We start from the raw sequence: 19,744 nt of genomic DNA on the forward strand, positions 1-19,744 counted from the left end.
CTTGCACAGTAGACGAGAAAGGTCAACCATAAAGTGGCAAAAAATTGCACCCCAGATTTTGTGTGGATTAAAGAGCCGATATCCTAGGTATTTTGTGATTCTCAGATGAAAAATATTACTATAACCAGGAAGCCTATGATTAATTCTTCCTTTAACAACAATATTTTGAAGGTCAGACTGCATTTTCAAATCACAGGGTTCTGTTTCTACAGAACAGAAGACTGTAATTTCAATAGCCCCAAATTCAGGGGAAAAGCTGGCTCCTGCCAGTTCCTTAAGGATAGACTCTAAAAGAAAGGAACTGTGCCCCCAGCCATCAACATACTCGGTCACCTACATGGACCTCCAACACTTAAAAAGCCTTTCTGGAGGGCACTTTGGCATCACTACTTAAATATACCCTCCATTTGTCTGTTTATTTACAAAACAAACAAACAGACAAAAATTTCACTAGTGGGAAGAAGCTTGTAAAAGCACTTTAACTGCAGCACTGTTGGTAAAGGAGAAAAAGCGCCAATGACCTAAATATTCATCCACAGAGGTTGAGTTTAAACAACCATAGTAGTATTCCTAACATTAAATACTAAGCTTAAAAAAATTTAGGCTGAGCTATATATGATGACATGTGAAAATCTTCTGGCTGAACACAAAAAGCGTGTTGCAGACATAAAGCTGGAAAGCGGCCTAGAAGAACTAATATCTCAGTTTGCACCTAAGAGATGAGGGTTCACTTTCTTTCTGTTGGGATAGGGGGTTAGGGGGGAAAAAGGAGCAAGGGAGGAGGAAGGTGTCTGGGGAAAGGGACCACTGTCCCTGCATTGGGACACATTAATCTGAAGAGAAGAGACGGAGCTATGGTGGCCTTGGGCAAACAGAACCTTGTCCACCAGCCACATCAAGCAGTTTTAGCTTTACCCTAAAGGCAGCGGAAATCGGTGAAGTCAGTTGGGCAAAAGCAAGTCATTTGAGCAATAATAAATACTTATGAAAATAGATGTGAAAATTAGAAAAATCACCCAGTCTGTCCCTCATTTGTCCTTGATTTATGAGTATCTTTAGTCATATAACTTCTCACTAAACTTCAGGTAGAAGTGAACTTTTTAATCTATCTGTCTATCTGAAAGGACGCAAGTCTAATCACCATGACAAAAAATGGCCATCATCTCAGGTTGGCCCACTAATGACTCTTAACCTTTAATGCTGTACGTTACTTATAAAAATGGAAGAGAATATTGCTGTGAAAGCATTAATTAAACAAAACAAAACATTTAAAAACCAAATAGAAAATTTTTAATAATTATCTTCAATATGGAAAATTGAACCAAAAACCTTTTTTAACTACAAATAATGAGACTTCATATGATCTATAAAAAGACTTCGGGTAGTGCTGAACACTACTGGATCATGAAGGCCTTTGAATATCTGTTGAAAAGCATATTTTCTCCCCCTTCTAGGTTTTCTAAACTGTACTTATGCAGATAAGACAAAATTTTGCATGTATCTATGAAGAGGTTCAAGGACCTCCCATTGTTCAAATGAACCCAGTTTGAGAATTCCTGATTTCAAAGCCCATGAGTCAATTCTTCATGTGTCTACTTCCACTTCTGTACTTAAGGCTTTTCTCTCCTTTGACACAGGTTTATCAGTCATAATTTACATACATCACCCAGGTCAAGACATGAGATGGAGGACATCAGAAGAGAACAGGATTTAATGTGAACTCTTTTCCTAAAGAAAGAGCTAGAGAGGTAGGGACAATATAAGGAGGGTGTGGATGTACAAAGGAGACCACCTAAACCAGAAGAAATACAGCCAAGAGCATTGAAAGCAAAGCAAAAAAAGAGATGGCAATAATGTACCTTCTTTCTGAAGAGAAGGTAAAAAGCCTTAAGGAAAAGGGAACACTAGTCAGTTCCTCACAGTCTCACAGGCCAGGGATTTGGCTTGTTTTCTGTAGCAAGAGAAAGTCCATAAGCGCCCTCTCTGGTCTTCAGGGACTCTTCCTTCCTGACACCCCAGTCAAGACCAGACACCCTATAAGCATAGATTCCACACATGGGGTATCCACAGCTATTGCTCACAAAACCTTTATCAGGGCTAAGTTACAATTTTGAGCAATTAAGCATCATGCTTTCCCCTCCACCTTTAATCAAGAGATGCTTACAAGTAAGTAATAGTAAGGTCATCAGTGGAAACAGGAAGTCAGAACTTTCAGTAGACATGCCATTGATGCCAGTTTTAAGGGCCAACCTCTTCTAGACCCCTTGTGTTGCACCTGAATTCCTTAGCACGTCTCTGAAACAGCACTGGTCTACCCGTCCATGCCCCATATGATACTCAATAGCCATGTTTAACAAAATCAATGCACAAGCAGGCTCTCCTATGTCTCCACAGAAGCAACCACCTGCCCAGTGTCTTAAAACTTGGTACAAAAATCCTTAGCAACAAGGGTATGTTAAAACCCAACCCAAATCTTAAACTGTGGGATTTCAAAAAGATGAGTTGTCTGTTCTCCCACTCTGGCTCCTCTCTTCATTTCATAGTGCGTAGATATAGACAATAATGATGGCCAAGGCCTTCCAGGGAAAGCTGAGGAAGGGCTGCACATAACGGGATCTTATTTCAAGATTATTTTCATCAGGCGAATAGGAACTTGAGTGATGATGCCAAACCAACCTCTTGCAAGACACATTCCCTACTCACTCCCTAATTACCTTTTCATAAAACTGACAGCACTGAAAATCTCCTGGGGATTTGGAAATAAAAATAAAAACTTGTTATCTTTTAAAATGAAAGAAAAAGCTGTCTGAACAGGGACTGCTAAATTTTACTGAAATCAAGCATTAAAGTCTGACCTCTCAAAGTAATCAGCACTGTTTTAAAAATCACCAAAATAGCCCTGGCCGGTTTGGCTCAGCGGTTAGAGCGTCGGCCTGCGGTCCCGAGAGACCTGGGTTCGGTTCCCGCTAAGGGCGCGTACCTCGGTTGCAGTTTGTCCCCGGCCCTGGTTGGGTTGTGTGGGTGGCAACCACTCGATGTGTCCCTTTCACATCGATGTTTCTCTCTCTCTCTCTCCCTCCCACTCTATCTGAACAAAATATCAAAAAAAAAAAAAAATGTCCTCGGGTGAGGATAAAAAAAAAAAAAAAATCACTAAAATATACATTAAGATCTATTTTTTCCTGTTAAAAAAACAATAAAACAAATTATGTCCAATTCAGTCATAACCATTTAAAAACCCTAGATTCCTGCCAAGGGTTACTGAGCAGGTAACTCCCAGTTCTTCTAGATTAGCGGTTCTCAACCTGTGGGTCGCGACCCCTTTGGGGGTTGAACGACCCTTTCACAGGGGTCGCCTAAGACCATAGGAAAACACAAATTTCCAATGGTCTTAGGAACCTAGACATGGCTCCTCTATCCGTCTCCAGGCAGGTCCGCCCACATACAACATGAGGAACCGTATTAAAGGGTTGCAGCATTAGGAAGGTTGAGAACCCCTGTTCTAGATGGACAAGGAGCCTCTGGATCATCTCTCCACTGCTAATCAGCTGCTTCACTAACAGGCAGTGTGAACCCACTGTGTGCAGAGCGAAGGCAGGATGCCAGGAGGGGCTTTTGTGGCCAGGAAGAGCAGGCTGGTCTGGCCTTCAAGCAAAAACCGTTTGCCTTGTACCAGTCCTAACACACGTAAACAAGACCACAGTAATGCAACATGACCAGATCAAAGAAAAATATCTGGTGGGAAGTTTTGTTGTAACCTATTTCCCTTTTGGGAAGAACTACCACCAAAACAAGCAAAGATGAGAAAAAAAACAAAGGGAGGTCAGATCAACCAATATAGCTATATAATATCAACCAAAACATGGTTTGGTGAGTGAAACAGTAAAAATTGGTGATCTGAATTAAAAAAACAAAACAAAACTCCTGGATAATCTTGGTTTGCAAGTATCTCTGTGCATCATTACAAAAGGTTTTATTAGCTGTGTTTGTCTTCTCAGCTGAAGACAGTGTTCTAAGGGTTAGCATACATGTCATTTTCCTGCTCTGTTTAAGAAATTTCTAAACTATTTTAATCTGTTTCAGCTACCAAGCTATTAGGATTTACTTTCTGAGAGTTAAGCATTTCTCCATCAGGCGTTCTATAAATTATGCTCACTATGGATTTAAAATGAATTCTTGCATGGTCTAACACACACACATACGCACGCACGCTCACTCACATCCTCCTGCCCTACAATTTTAAGTCTAAAGTTCTCAGACAATACCCCCACTTTCCCTACCAGAACTTCAATGCTGTTGCTATTCCCTAAAATGCCAATCAAGCAATTTCCTTGAGTTTAAAGTGCTCTCTGGAATGTGCACTGATACTTTACTTGTTTACCAATATATTAAAGCCTATTCCAAGTGTCCCCTCATAAATGGCAGCTCAACAAGCAGAAATTAGCCACTGCTAATTGGACAATTCAGGGAACTATCTGGCTTTGGGATCAGTCAGACCAGAAATCCCAGCTCTGCCCCTTATAAACTGTGTGATTTGGGACAAGTTAACTTCCCCTAGTGTCGGTTTTCTCATCTTTGAAATGCGGCTACTGTAAGTATTTGCTTCACAGCATTGTAGTGAGGATTAAGTGAGCCAATCCATGTAAAGCTCTTATGCAGAGCCTGACACATGGGAAGTACTCAAATAATGAGAGCTACTATGATTACTATTACTCACTACCAGGTATTGGTTTTGATGCTTAATTTTTCAAGCTCTCAAATACTTTTTAAAAGCATTTTCCCATTTAAATAAAATGGGTATGCAAACCATATAGCTATCAGGATTGGACATGCCTTCATAATTCTTAAATGCCATCTATCAAAATCCTGTTTTTATTTCTGAATTACTGATGAGGGAAAAAAAAAAGACCTTTGTGAAATTTCTACAAAGACTTACCCGGCACTTGATGATACTCTCCTGCTTACCAACTTTATTAATCTATCAGGAAGGTTTGGCTTTTAAATTATAAAAAAATTAGTTGTTTTATTTGTTACCCTGGTGTAACTACCTCTTCAATGAGAAGACTATAATTCATGGATGATTTTAAACTTACACAACACACACTATTTTCAGCAACAGTCAACAGATTTTAAGAAAGCACCTACCAAACACAAGATCTCTTAAAGAAACAGCCATCGCAGCTGCCAGCTAACAGTGAAAAGCTCGTCAGACATAGGGCCAAATACGATAAGAGGAATAGAAAGTGCAGCACACAGAGTCTACAGTCAGCTCTGGGCCTGCCTCCAGTACAGCAGTCCATCAGTGTAGACAGAAAAAGGCCTAGAAATAGGCATAAAGGGAAGGGAGAAAATAAATTTATTTCCTATTCAGAGGCCGAAAAAAGCACAGAGTTTATCTTGGGAAAGAAAACCCCAGTGATGTAACAGAAGGATTGAAGCACATTGTCATTTATTTGTACATAACCAGTTATTCCAAAACCAAAACCATCTCTCTCTTCAAAGCATATTGTTATTCAACCAAAAAGAGGGTTCCAGAGCACTGGCAGCCAAGATAAACAATGTTCAATCAAACTTGATGCCCAACAAGAGAATGAAATGATACTGCAGTGACCACTACCACCACCACCCCCCAACCCACAAAAGCTAAAGACTATCATTAGTGGGTAGTCTATACTGTTTTCCTGCTCTAAGTCAACTTTGCAAATTTAGCCAAGACCTATGTAAAAACCTGTCCTAATTCCTCCTGCCCAGCATTTCTACCCCAAATCTAACAATAATGACACATTTTATTTAGCAACAGTGATGGCTTGGCTTGCTTTATATCAACACAAGATACTAAAGAACAATTTTTGTTTGTTTGTTCATCTTCATCCGAGGATATTTTTCCTTTTTTTTTTTTTTAAGATAGAGTGGAAGGCAGGGAGCGAGTTGGGGGAGAGAGAAATACATCCATGTGAGAGAGACACATTGATTGGCTGCCTCCTGTACCACCCTGACTGGGGCCAGGGATTGAACCTGCAACCCAGGCACATGCCTTTGACAGGGAATCAATCGAACCTTCAACCCTTCCGTCTGCGGGCTGATGCTCTAACCCTAAGCCAAACCAGCCAGGGCCTAATAAATAGTTTTTGTAAAGGCTATAAAGTAAAATACAGTGATGTGGAGGACTTCTTTAAGAAAGTAACATCTAACCTAAGGAAGGGGTGGGGGCAGAAAGAGAAGCAGCAATCCCACAAGGGTTCAGAGTGGAGAAAGAGCCCAGTGTGTGAAAAGAAATGGAAGGAGGCCAGGGCGCCTGAGGAATGGAAGACAAAGGGAAAAATGGAAGGTGACAAGGCTGTACAAACTGGTGGAGGCCAGACTAGGTATAGCCTGTAGATCACAGGAAAGGAATCTGGATTTTCAATGGGCGACAAGGCCCCAGATGATCTGCCTCCCCAATACGCTCCCACCCCCTCAGCATCTGACTCACAATACTACCCTCCCCTTACACTTCTCCAGCCACCCCAGGCCCCCAGCTGTTCTTAGGACAGTCCTAAATCTTCTCCCACCAGAACCCTTGGGTTTGTTTTCCCTTCTACCTGAAGGCTCCTTCAGGATATCCACACGACTCATGCTTTCATATCCTGCAAGTCTTGGTTTACAAAACTCCTCACCCTATTTTAAATTGTATTCTTTTACCCTTTATCTTTCTCTAGAACACTCATCACCACCTAATATATATCCCTTTTCTTTTCAAATTACTGCCTGCCTCCCCCACTAAAATAGAAGCTCTATGAGGGCAACTCTAAAATGTTCGCAGTTAATCTGAAAATTAGAACAATACCTAGCACAGAGTAGGTGCTCAATAATACATGCTGAATAAATGAATGCAAACAAACAGAAACCATTAAAGGTTCATCAGGAAGAAACAATCCTCACTTTCTCAGTTTATCATTACCTACACACCTGAGGATTTTACATCAAGGAGGTAGGCTACATGTCCCACTGCCCTCCAACTTCTACTTTGGCCACCACCAATTCAAGTTTCACACTGCTACCATGGTGATCTCCCAAAGCCCAGGCCCAGGACAAAGCACCAACTTTTCTGGGATGACGTGCTTCCTGCTTCATTGAGCTCCATTCCTGCCCTCCACCACTCACGCCGGAGGGCTACCGCCAAGTTTCAGACTCCCCAGAGATGTCCCTACCTCAGAAATTGCTCCCATACCATGGTGGCTGACTCACCCATCAAGGCTTAGTAAAAGCTCCAACTTTCTCCATCACCTCCTCCTGGTAGCCTTCCGTACCTGTCCCCCTTTTCCCCCTCCCATGCTCTAGTAGCACTCTATCTCAAGTTGTTGAGATTCCCAATTTTCTGGGCTCACACTACCATCCAAGGCTTCACGGGCCTTACTAGGAAATCTGATTGCACTGGGAGACCTCCAAAGGACATATGACAGCCTGCTTACTTGACTATCCCTCTGTCTGGAGAAAAAGACAAAATTCTTCCTCCTACCCTATTCTCAGCTGATGACCTCCTAACTTCTCTCTTTCTTCACAGAAATGACAGGAAAAAACAACCTACTTTATTTCCCACAATTCCCCATCTCCACCTACAACTGATCTGCACACTGCCTCTCATTACAGCAGAAGGAAGTCTCTAATTCTATCCAAAACTGACATGTCCACTTAGCCTCTGAGTCCCATCCTCTTTCCCCAAATCGAGGTATTATCCTTGTGATTATCCATTTTCTCACATGTGCTCAATTATTCCTTATTCCTGGATCATTTCCAAAGCAGACAAACATGCCCTTATATTATCCAAAACAAATAAAATTAAAACAAAATAAATCTTCCCTTTATTCCCTTTATCCAGGCCCCCATCCTGCTATTGCCTCATTTCTTCATTGTCTTTCAAAGCAAAACCCTTTGAAGACCTGCCTACACTTGTCCTCTCCACTTCCTCGGCACCAGCTCTTACAGCCTCCTCTAACTGGGCATCTGCCTCCCCACTCTTCGGATTAAGGTCATTAATGACCTCTGCACTGCCAAAGCCAGAGATCACGTCCCTGGCCTGGCTTTATTCTACTTCACAGCAGCATCTGACACAGGTAATCATTTCTCTCTTAAAGTTGTTTCCTCTCTCAAAGTCCACACCACCACACACACCTGGTTTCCTTCCCACCTCACTGGAGGGAGCTTCTTTACCCCTTCTGCAGATTCCACCTCACCACCACCCCTCAGGGAGGGCTCAGACCTTGGCCCTCTTCTGCTCTTTATCGACCCCATATCTGAGAGGAACTCGCCCTCTCCCCAAGCTCTCTAGACCCCCTGTGCAGTGAGGACGCAGTCTCACCCAGTGTCTCCAGCCCAGGTGTTCTACCAGCTCCAGACTGCATATCCACCTGTCCACTCCACCGCAAGACATGAATGCCCAGTAAGTATGTCAAACACAATGTGACCAAACAACTCCTGACCCTGAGTCTCCACATTCTCTGCCATTCCTCAGCTCATTAAACGGTACCAACTCAGCTTTCTTTTTTTTTTATCCTCACCCGAGGACATTTTTTTCCATTTTTTGTACAGATAGAGTGGGAGGGAGAGAGAGGAAGAGACAGAGAGAGAAACATCAATGTGAAAGGGACACATCGAGTGGCTGCCACCGCACGACCAACCAGGGCCGGGGACAAACTGCAACCGAAGTACGTGCCCTTAGCGGGAACCGAACCTGGGTCTCTCCGGACCGCAGGCTGATGCTTTAACCGCTGAGCCAAACCGGCCAGGGCCCAACTCAGCTTTCAAGCCGTAGATCTCTTAGGTTTCACCTCTCACATTCAATCTTCACTAAATCATGTCAACTCCACCTCTAAAACATATTCTTAACTGTTAAGCAATCTGCACTGCCACTGCCATCACCAGTATCTAAGTCACCATCACCTCTCACCTTGTCTCTGGCTATCTATACCCTCCCCACAATCCATTCACCATACAGCAGCCAGTGGTCTTCACACATGGCGAATTAGATCAGACCACTCCCCTGCTGAAGCACCCCCCACCCCCCTCCCAGGCTTCCATTACAGTCGTCTCTCGCCACTTCGCACTTTGACGTTTGTGGCTTCCCTCTACCACGGTTTTTACAAATACATTCATTAAAAAGTTGATTGAGACAGTGAAAATGATGCAGCGCATGTTCGGTTGTCTGAGTCAATTATACACCCTGTATTACAATTAAAATTAAAATTACTGTGCGTATGGACTGTAGGCCTATGTATTCGAGCACCCCAGGAATCCTTCAACACCAGGTGCAACCGCTAGAGTCTGGAACAGATTAACCACGATCAACGAGGGACAACTGTACACTTAGGATAAAGCCAAATACCTGACTTCAGATCACAAAGATTCTGATCCGATCTTAGTCAGCCTCATTTCCCTCCACTTTCTCCAGTCCCATCTCAGAGGTCACGTATTTGCTTCTTCCTTCTGCTTGAAACACTCCTTCCCCTCCTTCCACATGATCCAGTGGCCACCTTTCTCTCATCATTCAGATCTCAGTTCAAATGTTCAATTTTCAGAAAACCCTTCGGATCATGTTAGCTAGAACCCCACCTCCTCACTCTCAACTTACTAGCCTACTTTATTGCGTTTACAGCACTCAAAGACCTTGAAAAATGTTTGTGTATTTACTGTGTCTTGCTTCACTGGAGAGCAGGAGCTCTTCCTGATTTTTGTCACTCTATCCCTTACACCCATCAGAGAACCTGGCACTTAGTGGGTGACTCCATAAATATTTGCTAACCAACTGCTGGACCTGGGGTTTAGGGTTGTGCCTTCTTACCTTGTTTGCAGTCATGCCCTCAGAGTCTAGTCCAGCAAGCGGCACAGAGAAGGCGCCTGTCAAATGTTTGTGGGATAAAATCTAAATGAATGAAGGTGAAATAGCCAGAGAATTCTCAGGGCTGGAATCATACTGAACGAAATACCTTCAGGCCTGCCCAATGACAGGGTCTGAGTCTTGTCAGGAAGTGAAATGACCTGGCTAGCAAGACTGAGTCCTGCCTGTCACTAAGTGCTCAGACTATTGACATGGATTTCCTTTATCAATTACAAAATGCCCTAAGTCCAAGTTCTGTAACTGAGATTTAAAGTTGGCCCAGAGTGGAATTATACAGAATGATAGCTTTCACAGTCCTTACTTCCATTGGTAGTAAAATCTTTACAATGAGTATTTTTTGTTTTGTATTTTAATCTTCACCCAAGGATATTATTTCCATTGATTTTTTTTTTTTTGAGAGAAAGTGGAAGGGAGGGAGGGAGGGAGAGGGGAGAGAGAAACATTAATGTGAGAGAGACACACCAATTGGTTGTCTCCTGCACATGCCCCAACCAGGACCAGGGATCGAACCTACAACCCAGGTATGTGCTCTTGATCAGGAATTGATCCTGAGACCCTTTGGTCCACAGGCCAATGCTCTAACCACTGAACCACACCAGCCAGGGCATATATATTAACTTCAATAATAATAATAATAGTAATAACAATAATAATGTTTTCCCCATTAAAACATATCAGTCTATGTAGTTTCCAAAGAGAATAAGGTAACTTAAATGGTGAATCACTTCAAGTTAAAATGGGAAATTTCCAAGAATTGAAAAGGAAATTTTCTAAATTCCCTCGTTAGGCAGGGACTGCCTGTGAAAACTCCCTGTGACTACCATGACACATACATAAAACCTGCTATCTCTGATCCATTTCCCAACTTAGTGAGGATGACTTTATTCTGGTGGCTCTGATTTACCTTTCTTGCCCAGAAAGAGAGATCTGTGAAACATTACAAGCAGCTATCTAAAGAAACATGAGCTACAGGTTTGCAGAAGGGAGCAGCACAAACCTACCAGCAGGGGAAGATCTACCCACACTGGGCTTCTCTCTGCACGTCCCAAGAGATGACAAAGGAGGAAAGAAGAAATGTCAATTCCCATTCCTCATTTTTACTATAGTCGAAGAGAGCTTGAAACTGGGGTTCCTTGGGTTCTCTCTATTATCCTCAGCCTGCTGAAGGTTCCTCCCCTGAGAGTCCTGGCTGACCATTTGGTTAGAGGCAGGCTCATGACACTGTATTCTCATTATTAATAAAAATAATAAAATTAGCAACTATCATTTATTGAAAGTTACTCTGTTAGACACTGAACAAAGTGCTAAACCTGCATTATACCATTTAATCCTCCCAAACACTATGAGGCACCACCACTATCACCATTTTACAGGTAGTTAACTGAGGCTAGCAAAGCTATAGGATTTTCCTTAGGTTATTTACCTAGTAGAGATGAGATCTGAACCCAAGTCTGTTCAACTCTGGAACTGGAGTTCCTAGTACTGCCTCTCTATTAAAGTCACCTTTTGCAAACTTACCACATGGAACCCTTGTCTGCACAACACCCACTAATAGTACACAGAAGCGGGCTTGCATGGAGGACACTTTGGGAAGCTGATTTAAAGCAGTGGTTCTTGAACATCAAAATACTGATCTCCTTAAAGTCCAAACACACACACACACACACACACACACACACACACACACTCACGAGAAAAATAAGGATAATGCAATGAGTCTTTCCTAAACCTAAACTTTCTTCAAATTTAAAGGACTGTCCTTTATTCCAAAACAATGGCCCTCATACTTCTATCATGGTAAGAATTATATATGTGTCTAATTATAGTTATTATAAAATGCTAGCAAGCTTGTTTGATCCTCAGTCTGTTGCCCAAAGTTTCTGGCTTAAAATATAAAAGCCTAAAGACCATTGCCTAAAAGAATTCTTCTTTTCTTTCCTACTGCAATATTTGGAGTTTAGAATTGTGAAAAACATCTGTATAACCTGGAAGGGGAATCTTTTCTGTGTTAAGACTGTGAATCTAATTTATAATAAACTATTACTTTTTCCTTGCCATAAGCTTACATATAAGAGAAAAAGCATTTCATGTTAGCAGGGTCTTTATTACAAAGAGAAACAAGAACATTTAATCTAGTTTCATATTATGAGTGCCTGAAATGCAAAAACCATTCTTTCTCTTGCTCATTTGTAATAATCCCTGCTGTACAAGATGAATATAAATGCAATCCTCTGCCTTTCTCTCAAAAGTACAGTAACTCCAACTGTTAAGTCTACTAACAGGCTTCCTTTTCTCCTTAGAAGTTCAATAAAAAATATTTTAATAATCAGAGGGGCACATTTATTAGAAATACTGCCATAAACTTTGAACATCAATGTGATTAAAAGCAATCCTGTACTGAAATGCTATTTAAATAGTGAAATTTTACTTCTCTTTTTTTAAAGGATATTTTTTAATGGCACAAATCCCAGATGATTGTTTGCTATCTGCTGCAACCTTAGCTTTCATTAAATCTTTTTTTAAAGCCAATTACTTCCAATGCAAAACGCACGCTTCCCTTCCCCCTCAAAAAAAAAAAAAGATTTTCTAAAAGAACTGCTAAATACAACATATAGACTGTTGTAAGGCACAGCATAGAAAAAGCTCTGATATTTTTACTTTAAAAAATTTTTTTTTGTAAAGGTATTTCTAGCCAAGGATAAGGAAAAGAAAGTTTGCAGCAACCTGCTTATGCTCATGAGAAGTGGGTACACGTTCTATGGGCTGGCACAGCAGAGTGTTAAGCATGTGGGCTATGGAGTTAGGCAGATCTGGGTTATAGGGCCTCTTACATGCTTTGTGATCTTAGTGAGATACCTCACTTCTTTGAGCCTATTTCCTCTTCTGTAAAATGGGGATAATGGTGACATTTAGATAGAAGATTACATGAGGTCAAACCAATAACGTTGTAAATAACCTAGTTATGAATAAGGAGCAAAGGGAAGGCCAAATAATATAGGCATGCTGTCTGTGCAGCTTTGCCAGGAAGCTGCAGTTTAACACTCCCCAGGGAGCCACTGATCCGGACAGGGGAGGAATAGATGAATGCCCAGTAAAGTTTGGGTGACACAGGGAAGGTATTTGCCTGTCAGTCACACCTGGGAACAGGTCATTGGCCAGAGTAGGCATGGCCACTGCAAACACAGGAAGATTTGAGGTACTTAAATTCCCAAACAAAGCAGTTCTTCCTCTTGCCTTTTGGTTCCTGTTCCTGGCTTATGAGTGAGACTCTTACACTCCTGCATTTGCCCACATGGCCCACAGCCATGTGGACCCCACACAATGGACTGATGGACTGTAACTAGCCTAATGCTGTACCATACCCAGCTCTACCATGGAACAGAAACTCTGAACACTGGCTTTACTTTTAGCTCTGCTGAACCCCCAGCTGCACATCTTCCAGGACTGGATTAAGGGAAATGGGACTTTGCAAACTGAGGGATGTAATTTCATGCACATAAAGCTTTCTACTATATCTCATCCTCCCATGGAGGTCTCCAGAAATTTTTATTCCAGGGCACTCCAAGAACCCCACGCCCACTAGCAACGAAGAAAGACCATCCATGCACTTCTCTGATAACAAAAACTGTACAACATAAAAATTCTCACCAAATTTAAGCTGTCCACACACATACTGAAACATTGTGAAATGTGGACATGAGGAAGCAGGATGTCCTCATAAGGAAGAAATGAGACCACATTAGATACAGGTCATACTCAACAATGATGCATAAATTCCTTACACTTCCCTCTTAAGATCAAGAGTTTATAAGAACTAATAAAAAAAATGGAGTACAGTTGGGACCCATATCAAACTAAGGTATCATGCATGGTTTCCATTAGCTGTGAAGCCTTGAGGGTTGAGGAAGTTAGCATGGATTGTGCCAGGTGTTGCACTTTTCAGCAAGTCTAAGAACACTGTACGCCACTTCATTTGTTTCCTAGTGTATCCCCCTTATAATCCCAAACCTCCAATAAGGCTCCACGTTCTCTAAAGGGCAGAAATTCTGAAGAATGTGAGTCAGGTAATCTTTGGAAAAGCCCATAAAAGCTCTAGATTCTTTCACTAGAATATTTACATACCATGCAGGGACTTAATAGAAGCCAAGCAACATCCCCATAGCCAAAGGCTCTTGGAAGCTGGGACAGTAACAGCTCTGTTGATGCTCTTACTTGAATTGCCCTGAAACAGGTACATGCCCTAGGAAAGTGGCAGCGAGTGACAAAAGCAAACAAATGTAAGCACCTTCTTACACAAAAAGTTTCTCTCTCCATATATTTCTACCTCAACATATTTATTCAATATTGAATAAACTTTTGGTTTAAGAATAGATTTTACTATTTTGAAGATTCACCCTCTTCAAACAGAAAATTCAAGGAGTACTAGAATCACATTCTGTAGAATGAGTTTCCCTTTGCTAGCCAAGGAACCCATCAGAACAAGGATAGCAAACTTTCTCTATAAAGAGCCAGACAGTCCATTTTGGACTTGGTGGGCTGTATGGTCTCTGTTGCATCTACTCAACTCTGCTATCCAACCTATGGAGATAGCAGCCACAGGCAATAAGCAAATGAATGAACATAGCTATGTTCCAGTGAAACTTAACTATGGACACTGACATCTGAATTTCATATTTTTCACATGTTATAAAATAATCATCTGCTTTTGAGTTTTTATTTTAACCATTCAACAATGTAGAAACTATTCTTAGCTAGCCTGAAGACAGGATTTGGCCAACAAGCTGTAGTTCGAATTAAAATAAGGTGAAAAAAAGAAGCCCTGGCCGGTTTGGCTCAGCGGTCAGAGCGCCAGCCTGCAGTCCAGAGAGACCCGGGTTCGGTTCCTGCTAAGGGCACGTGCCTCGGTTGCAGTTTGTCCCCGGCCCTGGTTGGTCGTGCGGATGGCAGCCACTTGATGTGTCCCTTTCACGTCAATGTTTCTCTCTCTCTCTCTCTCTCTCTCTCTCTACCTCCCACTCTGTCTGAATAAAGAATGGAAAAAATATAAAAATTAAAATAACTAAGGTGAAGAATGGGAATCTCCCAATATGGGGGGGGGGGGAGGGATGCAGAAAAAAATTATTAAAATTAATAAAATAAAATAAAAACAAAGAAAAGAGAAAAAGAAAATAAAATAGCTAAGGTGCCACAATTCAGGAGAAAGATTTCCTGCTGTAGGGGTCCTCTCGGTCTCCAGGGGCTCTTTGACTTCTGGGTTACTGCAGACTTTACAAGTAGAGAGTTACCTACAAGAATTGTCAGCAAGGAGGCTGTTACTACAGTCCTAATACTCATTCAGGTGAGCATCAAGAGTGGGGAATCTGCAGTGGAATAATCTGAGTACTTATTAAATGTGTATTAATGTGATTCTGATGCAGTGAACTTGGATCTCACCAATTCCTGTCTGAGGCTTAGTTTCAAACTCCACTTGAAAAGTAGGCAGACTGCAAATACAGTCACCTGTTAACCCTTTGCACACCCACAGGGGAGGTCAGACATGGCATCATGGTTTGCCTCAAAAGAAGATGCAGAGCACTGTGAGGTTCCATTTTGTAGGAGACAAGCTAAAGTCCATGGAAGCATAAAAACAAAAACCAAAAGAAATGCTATGATGTCTGGGACATGCTTCAAACCAATTCAGTGTGGGGAGTTGGACAGAGATAAAATAAGATTGGGCCATGACTCAGTTGTTTAAGCTGTATGATGGATACAAGGAGATTGGCTCATTAAAGTATTTTCTCTACTTTTGTATATTTTAAATTGTCCACACACAAAAAAAGTTAGGGGGAAAACATAAGAGGAACCCTAGAGAAAAATAAAAATTCTCTTAACTTCAGGGAGAGGGTTTTATGCCTGTAATGTAGTTATTTTAATAGTACTTCACACAAACACCTATGTATTTGTTTTCAGTTAACTATTAGCAATTTTTTTTTTTTTTTTTTAATCCTCACCCGAGGACATTTTTCCATTTTTTGTTCAGGTAGAGTGGGAGGGAGAGAGAGGAACAGAGAGAGAGAGAAACATCGATGTGAAAGGAACACATCGAGTGGCTGCCACCCGCACAACCGACCAGGGCCGGGGACAAACTGCAACCGAGGTACGTGCCCTTAGCGGGAACCGAACCCGGGTCTCTCAGGACCGCAGGCCGACGCTCTAACCGCTGAACCAAACCGGCCAGGGCAGCAATTTTTTTTTTTAACCTAGGAAAGAAAAAGGTGGTATTGTTATGTTGACTCAGTCTGTGTTGATTGAAGCTACCTACCTCCTCAGTCTTTTTTTTTTTTAACCTACCTGCCTGTATGTGCAAACCAGCCCCCTTTCCATCTTGCCCTAGGCTCAATTATGTCCCTGTTATTACGACGAAAAATCACCTGTCATCAAGTGTGGACATCATCCTGAGTTGCCATCTTATGCTCTTGCCCAACTATCAGAGATAAGAGAGGCTGATGTCCTGTCTGCACTCTTTCTAGAAAGTGTAAATGGAGTGCTAAACTCAGGACAGAGACAGTGACAGGAAGTGCTGACAGACAGCCTCTGGCCTCCTCTGGGGCCATAAAGAACCTCTCCACTCTGACTTGAAGAGTCACAATATAATAGAAAATTGGTCACTTGAACCCCTCATCTTTGACTGACTCAGTTCAATCTTTCTGATAGCCCAATTCATTCATCTTTTGCGCAAATATTTACTGAGCACAATCAGTGTGCGGGAGCTAAATACAGGGTGGGTCAAAAGTAGGGTTACAGTTGTGAGTATGCCAAACGCAGATTTTATTCTTTAATATAAGAATAATAATAAATGTTATTTATTATTGTATTATTTTGTATTAATAATTTTTAAATTATTGTATAGGAACAACTGTAAACCTACTTATGCCCTACCTCGTATGTCAATCAGCCAAGTACATGTCCTCTGGGAGCTTACAATCTAATGAAAGGCCATCATATACTACATGCCTTCACATGGTGATAGGTAGAGTATCTGGAAAAAGATAAAGGACAGGCTACTCTGATAGTGTGCAATAGGCTTAAGAGAATTTAGAAGATATTATTTTCCAATTACACTGTTGACTCCCACAGAGACACCATATAGTTTTTTAAAGCTGCCAAGAAATTAAACCATTTAATGTTTTCATTTTTATAGGCTTCCTATAGGTTCAGGCACTAATACAGAAATCTTAATCAGCTACTTATACCAATCAATTTCTAAACATCATTCTGTGGACTCTAGAACTTCACAAATCACAGGGAAAGAAAGGTAATTCATCTTCTGAGTTCAGTCATTTGAAAGAAGTCAAATGTATTATCAATTTCCCCACCTAAATCAACTAATGTTACAAATTACAGAAGAAAACAAACAAGGCAATAAAAGTATGAAGATAAAGATGAAAAATGGGTTGATTTCTGAAAGATAACTGAAATTTTATCCTAACATTTGCCTACCTACGCTAATGGAAAGAGGAAATGATAGATATAACAGCTAAACCATAAATAATCTCACTTTCATATATCAATAATTCCAACCTCTCCCACAGCATTAACCATTAGGCAGTCTTGCCATGAAGAAAATGGCCAAAATAAGGGACCAAAGGAAAGAGAGAGAGAGAGAAAAAACAGAGATCTTAGGTTAACAGTTTTAAATTTGGGGAGCAGAGAATGTGAAGCATCCTTGAGAATCCAAGAGAAGCTGTGGACACTTTCCCTAGAAAGTGGGCATATATATATATATATATATATACTATTTTGCATACAATTTCAGGGTAACTATGACCCCCTGAAGCCCATTCAAGTTCCAGGTTAAAAACCCCTGACCTTGATAAATATCAAATTAGGAAATCAGGTCTCAGATTATCAGCAGCTGAAAGAAGTATGTAGAATCATTTTCAACGCATTATTTAATTTAATTTCAACCCCTACAACAACCTTGGGAAGTAGGTATTATCATCTCTTTTTAGAAACAGGGAAAGCTAGATTCTAAGAGGTGAAATAACTAATTCAAAGTCAAGCATCCTTTCACACCCAGGTTTCTAACACAGGTCCCCAATCATGAACTAGAGGAGAATTCAAGAAGTCTAGTCCATATTCCTAAATATTTTCCAAGATGGAGAGTTTCTGACTTTTAATAGTTCATTCATATGATCAAGTTATCTACATATTTCTTCTCAATTTAGCCTCCTTAACAAGAGGAATTTAATACAGATGTAATTCCAAAACACCTTTTCCTGGTAGGAAGTAATCATAAGCAAAGTCAAACGATAATTGTCTAATAATGTTTGATAATTTAAAAAAGTATTTTCATTTTTTAAGCAGCCTGACATGAGCACTTTGTTACAAAAACAAAGGCCCACTGCATGAGTGCTGAACCTTCTTCTCATGGTTGGATTTTTAAACTGTCCCAGAATAGGGGTGGAGTGGGGGTGGCCGCTGGGCCTGCTGGCTCACAAAGTTAAAAACAAACAAACAGCCCTGGCCGGTTTGGCTCAGCGGTTAGAGCCGTAGGCCTGCGGTCCTGAGAGACTCGGGTTCGGTTCCCGCTAGGGGCGCGTACCTCGGTTGCAGTTTGTCCCCGGCCCTGGTCGGTTGTGCCGGTGGCAACCACTCGATGTGTTCCTTTCACATCGATGTTTCTCTCTCTCTCTCTGTTCCTCTCTCTCCCTCCCACTCTACCTGAACAAAAAATGGAAAAATGTCCTCGGGTGAGGATAAAAAACAAACAAACAAACAAACAATCCCAGAAAATCCAGTCACAAATGAATCAAAACCTGATTGAATTAAAAACGTCAGTCTCTACTCCCAAACAGGCAGGTAGAGTTTCAGTAGAGCTAGCCACCTCAGCATCACCTGAATGGTTAGAGCAGTTAAAAAAAAAAAAAAAAAAAAAAAAAAGGCACCGCTAATAATCACTAGTAATTTTAGAAGCACATACAACCAAATCTATTACCCTCTATGCATCAAGAAGGTAGTTAAGAGGTCTTAGATCTTCATGACATAACCTGCTAGCAATTATCTCCCAGTAGAAAATAGCAAATACAACAAAAACTGTGTCCAGACCACTAAATTAATTGGGTGTCAGTCCAGACCAAGTTGCCCAGTGAAACACTAATACACTTACTCATCCTCAAAAGAGAAATTACCAATAATTAGCACACTGTTTTCACACAGTTTTAGAAACTCTTTATGGGAAATGTATCCACACCCAGAGAATGAAAACTAAGAACACGAGCGGGTCAGGTCCTCTAAAGCTCTACTCCAACTGCTTCCTATGAGAGTTGCCACCTAGTGATTTTAATTTTTTAAGCCCAGGCAAGTTGCCAATTCAACACTAAAACCGGACTAACAACTGACTTTTCCTATTGCAACATCACCAGCAAGTCCTGTGCTTTCCCTCTTTTTCCTTTGCTTGCAAACAGTAATTCTCATTTTCAAAATCAACTAATTTGCTCTATAATCTGTTCCAATTGGAAGCTCTCAGAGAGAGCTGCCAATGGAATTACTCCTCCTCCTAGTGCCAAGAGGCCAACAAGTGGCCAATTCAAAAAACCAATGTGAAGAAAAGACAGGCACTAAAACAAATAAATGTGAAGACAGTAACAATGGACCAACTCTGGACTTTAATATGTTCCACTTGCCAAAGTTCTACCTATTTTTGTGCCCTGGACAATAACTATGCCAAAACAAATGCCTACACATGAAAAATAAAATTGCATAGAATATAAAATCTATATTTTGGATACCAAATTTCATTCAAGGTCTGTCCATAATGCTACTTAAAAAAAACACAAAAAACAAACAAAAACTTGAACTGAACCTAAAGTTGACTGGCCTCCAGAAGTC

General features: G+C 41.1%; 1 protein-coding gene across 38 annotated transcripts in view; it reads right to left on the reverse strand.

The window, feature by feature from the left end:
• ATXN7 (ataxin 7) overlaps positions 1-19,744 on the reverse strand; it is a 120,867-nt gene that overhangs the window by 70,737 nt on the left and 30,386 nt on the right. The window contains exon 3 of one of the 38 annotated variants that reach the window (XR_004960150.1): positions 9,818-9,873. The exons of the other annotated variants lie outside the window; for them this stretch is intronic. The gene's annotated coding sequence lies outside the window, so the exon portion shown is untranslated. The remainder of the gene's footprint in view (positions 1-9,817; positions 9,874-19,744) is intronic. 38 annotated transcript variants of the gene reach the window in all.

Source organism: Molossus molossus, unplaced genomic scaffold (assembly GCF_014108415.1).
Source record: "Molossus molossus isolate mMolMol1 unplaced genomic scaffold, mMolMol1.p scaffold_m16_p_18, whole genome shotgun sequence".
In the NCBI taxonomy this organism is placed as follows: domain Eukaryota; kingdom Metazoa; phylum Chordata; class Mammalia; order Chiroptera; family Molossidae; genus Molossus; species Molossus molossus.